The 6,529-nt window shown below is 40.5% G+C and overlaps 1 pseudogene; it reads right to left on the bottom strand.

Moving 5' to 3' along the window:
* Positions 1 to 5,180: 5,180 nt before the first annotated feature.
* LOC112922160 (U6 spliceosomal RNA) lies at positions 5,181 to 5,251 on the bottom strand (annotated as a pseudogene).
* Between the last annotated feature and the right edge of the window lie 1,278 nt (positions 5,252 to 6,529).

The raw sequence follows: 6,529 nt of genomic DNA on the forward strand, positions 1-6,529 counted from the left end.
ATAGGCAGAGGGAGAAGCAAGCTCCCTGCAGGGAACCTGATGTGGGACTTGATCCCCAGGACTCCAGGATCACACCCTGGGCCAAAGGCAGATGCTCAACCACGGAGCCACCCACATGCTCTTCATCCATTATTGTTATGTTTTTCACTAGCTTTAATCTGACAACTTCAAGAATTATAAATCCGAAGTGAGTACAGTTCTAGAAATCAGCAGTTTCCATGAAACTGTTTTATCAAACCAAATCTTAACACTAACTGTGTGACTTCACTGTTTTGTGGCAATCTAAAAGGTTATAAAAGGGCAACACTGTTCTTTTCATTATCTTTTAGTATGGTTGATATTCTTTTATTGTGGTAAACACATAACATAAAATCTACCCCTTAACTATTTTTAAGTGTAGAGTTGACTAGCTTGAACACATTCATAATTGTGAAACAGATCACCAGAACTTTTTCATCTTGCAAAACTGAAACTGTATTCATTAAACAATAACTTCTCTTTTCTCCCTTCCCCCTTTCAAAAACAATTCTACTTTCTGCGATTTTTTTTTTTTTTTTGACTACTTCAAATTCCTCACATAGGTGGAATCGTATGGTATTCATCTTTTCCTCACTGGCTTATTTTACTGAGCGACGTCTTCAAGGTCCATCCGTGTTGTGCCTGTAACAGGATTTCCTTCCTTTTTAAAGCTGAATAATATCTGTGTGTGTGTGTGTGTGTGTGTGTACATACCACATTTTGTTTATCCACTTATCCATTGATGGACACTTGGGTCGCTTCTACATGTTGGCTCTTGTGCAAAAGCTGCTATGAACTTCGGCGTGCAAATATCTGTTCAAGTACCTGTTTTCAATATATACCCAGAAGTGGAATTGCTGGATCATATGTAGTTTTATTTTTAATTTTTTGGGAACCTCCATGCAGTTTTCCATAGTGGCTGCACCATTTTATGATCCCATGAACAGTGCACAAAGTTTCCAATTTCCCCACATCCTCACCATCTCTTGTTTTCATTTTTTTAAAAGGTATCTGCCTTCATGGTTGTGAGATGACATCTCATTGTGGTTTTGATTTGCATTTCTCTGATGGTGAGGGATATTGAACATCCTTTCATATACTTGTTGGCCATCTGTATGTCATCTTTGAAGAAATATTATTGCCTTTGATACTATGTCATGTCAGCAGGTCTGCACTTCAACTCAAAGATTTGCTCTTGAGCTTTGAAGTTTCAGAGGATGTAATTTTAGCCTGAACATGGTTAATCCTTACGCTCAAAGAATGGCAAAACTCTTACAAGTATGACATCATAGTCAGAATGGCCTTTAAATAGTATCTAGTGCAGTTTCCAGACCCAAGAGAGATATAAATGGATTTCTCTCTCTCTCTCTTTTTTTTTAAAGACTTTTTATTTATTCATTTGGGAAAGAGAGGGTAGCTCAGGAGTGAGAGCATGAGGGGGGGGCGGCGGGCAGAGGGAGAGGGAAAGGCAGACTCCCTGCTGAGCAGGGCCTTAGGAACAGAGCAGATGAGAGCTACCAGTGGCTCCACCCCAAGACCAGGGGATCATGACCTGAGCCAAAAGCACACGCTTAACCGACTGAGCCACCCAGATGCCCCTAGGTTGCATATTTTTAAAAAAGGACTAGAGGGACAGCCATCAAGATATTGGTAATCATCATCTATAGAAAGTGTAATGACAAATGATTTCTTTTTTTTTTTAAGATTTTATTTATTTATTCATGAGAGACACAGAGAGAGAGAGAGAGGCAGAGACACAGGCAGAGGGAGAAGCAGGCTCCATGCAGGGAGCCCGACGTGGGACTTGATTCTGGGTCTCCAGGATCACACCCCAGGCTGCAGGCAGCACTAAACCGCTGCACCACGAGGGCTGCCCACAAATGATTTCTTTTTTTTTTTTTTCCACAAATGATTTCTATATTCTTTTTTATTGTTAGCATTCTCTAAAACTTTTATTTTATAACCAGGAGAATAATAATTTTTTTTGAAAAAAGTATATTCATTTGTTATTGAGGAAATTAGTTTTCACAAAGTGTGGTCTGCTCATCAACTGCACCAGAATTACCCAAGACACATTTAAAATGCCGACTCCTTGGCCATGTCCTAAGTCAAGAGTTAGCATTTTTAACAAATGATTCTCATGCATTAATAAGGTTGATAAAGAGTTGATTAGTAGTAAAATTGCAAAAGGCCCCCTGTTTATACTCTCTACACAGGTGCTAGAATTTCTTCTGATCCACATCCTTAGTTACCTATCAGCACATACACAAGACAGAAAGTGCAATGGGTTCCTGGTTGAGGTGAGCATGACCCTCCTCCAGCAAACCTGAATTTTCTTGATCTCCCAGTGAAAGAGCTATCTGAAGGATGTAACAACCCCACTACAGAGAGCAGATGAGACTAAGTAGTTGGCATGACCTGAGGTCATTCAAGAGCAACCATCACCAGTGAATTGAGCCCATCATGCTACTGGACTGGCTGGCTCATCCCCATCACTTTCATGCTGCCATGCTGACTCTCTAAGCTCCCCTTAACTATTCACCATCTGTAGAATGAAGATGATAATATCTATCTAATCAGATTTTCACTTTTTTTAGGATTTTATTTTTTTAAGTAATCTCTACACCCAATGTGGGGCTCAAACCTACAACAAACCTACGACCCCAAGATCAAAAGTCACAGGCTCTACCTACTGACCCAGACAAATGCTCCAGATTTTTCACTTTCTTTTAATGCTAGAAATGCTAGAAACCAAGAGCTCAGACTACTCCATGCCTTACAGAAGACCTTCCTAATGGTTAGTGCTGTTTCACAAATCATAGTAACTAGTATTTATCCAGCCCTTAACTGAGTGCTAAAGACTGCTCGAAACACTCTGCATGAATTAATTTTTATCCTCTTAATAATCACATGAGGTAGATATTATCCCTGTTTTCCAGATGAAGAAACGGTTTATAGAGAGGCTCCAGGTTCACAAACTCAGGAAGTAGTGAAGTCCAAACTTGAGCCCAGAACCCCAACACTTAACAACTTCACTTATTGTCTCTTTCCACAAACTTATCTTCTCACTAACTAAGTACACATAATAATTTATGTCAGACTGACTTAATAATTAATTTTTAATTCCTAAGAATATTTTTTCCTACTCAACCCTTCATGCAGAAAAATTACTCTAAGAAAATGAATGAGATCAGCATTTTCACCTTTACCTGAAGGTAAACATCCTTTGTAGCTTAAGCAAAAATGAAGATAATAATTTATCCAAAAGGCCATGGGAATTCTTGGAAATAAGCAGTGCAAGGAAGAGAGAAGAAGGAATCATATTAGCCAGGTATGATGTCAGAGGCTATAAATGAATCAGGGATTAACCTTTTAAAAATTGGATGGTATTTTGACATTAACCCACCCACCTCATTCAACATATGATTCACCAAAGGAAGACTCTCTCCCTACTGAAGTGACTTCCTAAAAATACTCGAGGTAACACTGCAGGGTCTTACTTTCCTCCAAAGGTCCCTAGGGTTTGATTGTATTCTTGCCTTATGCTATACCTTCTGTTGCTTCCCAGCATAGAAGGATCTTGGTCTGTAGGACTCAGAGAAAGCAGCATAAGGCCCCAATATCTCCCCTCAACCTATATTTTCCCAGTCCCACGCAAGCTCATTATTCTCAAAGGTTGTCTCAGGGTTCCTCTATAGCAAAGGAGAAATAGCAAAGAGCTCCTTCCATGTTTTTGCCTTGACCAGGTAAGGGGAAGCACCTGGGTGTAGATCAGCCTAGTGTGTGGATCAGAAAAGGAAGTTGGCCATTGTCTGTACATACGTTGCTTTAAGGCCATGTCTTTTCATGACATGGCAGATAAAAAATCAGTTTATTTGTTAATGTCTGTTAAAAAGCAGTAAGGGGTTATTTAGCTCTGTAGCCAAGACTTCTGCTGAAAATACCATTTTGCTAAAATGTGGCAAACATACTGGGATGCTTCAAGGTGCCAGGGATGGGGAATGGGTGCTGAGATCCTCTAAAGGTTACCTCAAAATACCCTATTTTTGCTTATACAGTTCCCTCTTGTGGCTAAAGTATTCACTAGAAGAAATATTTACTAAAGGTTTTATCATCCTCTATTTTTTAAAAATTCTACTATTGAAGTATAGTTGACACACAATGTTATACTAGCTTCAGATGCACAGTAGAGTGATTCAACATTTCTGTACATTACACTATGCTCCCCACGATAAGTGTAATCACTGTCTGTTACCATACACTGTTATTACAATATTAGCTATCATCCTCACCCTCTTAATCTACAGATTTTATAAAAATAATGGGCATTTCTAAGTTTCTTCATCATGAAAGCATGAATAACTACTCCCAAGCAAAAGTTTCAAGACAAACTTATTCAGATCATACAAACAGCATATAACCAATTTTGAAGATGTCCAGTTGCAGGCAAAACTCACTTAATGCACACATGAAGTTGAGTATATGAAACCAAAACAACCAAAGAATTAAAATGTGTGAACACAATAGTTGACACTTGATAATACCATTAACCTAACAAAGCAAGTTTCCCATGCTCGTGGTAGTCCCTGAAAATGTATTTTGGTACCACTGGAAGTCTAGTTAATCAATGAAGGGCTTGGAATCACAAGTGGAGAAACAATCCTTTATTGCAGTAAAGTTGGTAAAAGAGGCTAATGTAATATGAAACAGTAGATAGCATTACTATATTCAGGTTATATGTTACATGTAAATTATATATCCTCCAAAATTATATACGTAATTTTTCATTTACTTACAATTATATCCTCCATGTTCTATGGAGAACATGTTGACATTTCTATCTCATTTTATTATTCCAGGTATTAATAATTGCATTTCTTGGGTTCTCTCACTTTCAATGAAACTCTGGACAAATATAAGTTTAAAAAGAATGGAGCAAGAGAACTTCTGAAAGAATTCCACCCAACCAAGCAGTCAAGTAACCACCCAGTGTGTCAAGATTCAATAATCCTCCAAAACCTTTCTCTGCTGTCTCACACAGCCACTGCCCCCTTCAAGAACAAGGAACCATCTATGAGCTGCTTCTCCATGCTCCCCTTCCAGCAATGCAGCACCTCTTCTACCTGGGCTCTCTTCCTTCATAGGCTTACCCTTCCTTTACTCTTGCACAGGGGCCATGTTAATCTTCTCTGTATCGTTCCAATTTTAGTATATGTGCTGCCAAAGTGAGCACCTTTTCTTTACTCTTGATCTTCATTTTGGCTCCCCCAGAAGCCGACTCACACATACAAATAGTTTATTTGGGTGGTGATGTGAGGAAGTGCCCACAAGGGCAGTAAGACAAGGGAAGGAAGGCAGCCAACAAAGGGAGTGTTTTCAAGCATGTTAGCATGGTGGGTAACAGGCACTTAGTCCCCCTGAGGAATTCTGGGAAGCAGTGCAGAACCCATGCCTCTGAGTTACTCTACCTGAGAAGTGAGGGAACTAGAAATTTATACACCAACTCTTATCAGTCATTAGTGAAGAGCTGCTCCTGGGAGGTGTTAAATCTTCACATACTCAGTGTCCATGCTCACAGTTGGACCTCCGGCCACTAGAAGAAGCCATTGCAAGCTGATGCACCTGCTCCTGCTGGCAGTTGATAAAGCCCCATGAAGACATGGCCAGCACACACCAACAGCATCTGTTACACTGGTGTCTGAGGTTCTACACATTTTTTTTTTTTAAGATTTGATTTATTTTTTTGAGAAAGAGAGAGCATAAACAGGGGGATGGACAGAGGGAGAAGCAAATTCCCCACTGAGCAGGGAGCCTGGTGTGGGGCTCAATCTCAGGACCCTGGGATCATGACCTGAGTTGAAGGCAGATGCTTCATTGACTGAGCCACCCAGGCACCCCTGGTGTCTGAGATTCTAATCTAGTAGTGAAACCCATTACCAAAAGGCAGGGCTTGCAGCACAAGAAAGATCAGAGGCTCTGGAGAGAGACAGATTGGTTTCAGAATCAGGATCTTTAACCTCTCTAAGCTTCAAAACTCCACAGAGGATTGTTGTGGGGATTGAATCATGTCATTCCTGTAAAAGCCCCCAATATTGTGATTGGCACACAGTACATAGTCCCCAAAATCCTAGTTATGAACATTTTTATTAACACCTGATCTCCTCCCAGAGACCTAAAGTCAGACACAACCTGAAAATATTCTGCTTGCCCGGGCTGTCCAGCGGGGACCCAGAAGTTTCCATCTTGCTCCTGGCACAGCATTTACTTTGGCAGAAGTGAGCAGAACTGACAAAACTTCTGGATTTCAGTCCAGCTACTGTAGCCTTGAGGACGAGGCTGGATGGAGCCCTGAATTATCATCAGAGCGGGGTGAGGATTGTCTCCAGCTGAGTGGGACTCGAAAGGTCACAAAAGAGTGGACAGATCCCCCAAGCAATAGGTTCTAGGGCAAGTCCACTTTGGAATCCATCTTACCCTCCCCACACTATTTTTCTACCCAGCCACTTGGACA

The sequence above is a fragment of the Vulpes vulpes genome, chromosome 1 (assembly GCF_048418805.1).
Source record: "Vulpes vulpes isolate BD-2025 chromosome 1, VulVul3, whole genome shotgun sequence".
In the NCBI taxonomy this organism is placed as follows: Eukaryota; Metazoa; Chordata; class Mammalia; order Carnivora; family Canidae; genus Vulpes; species Vulpes vulpes.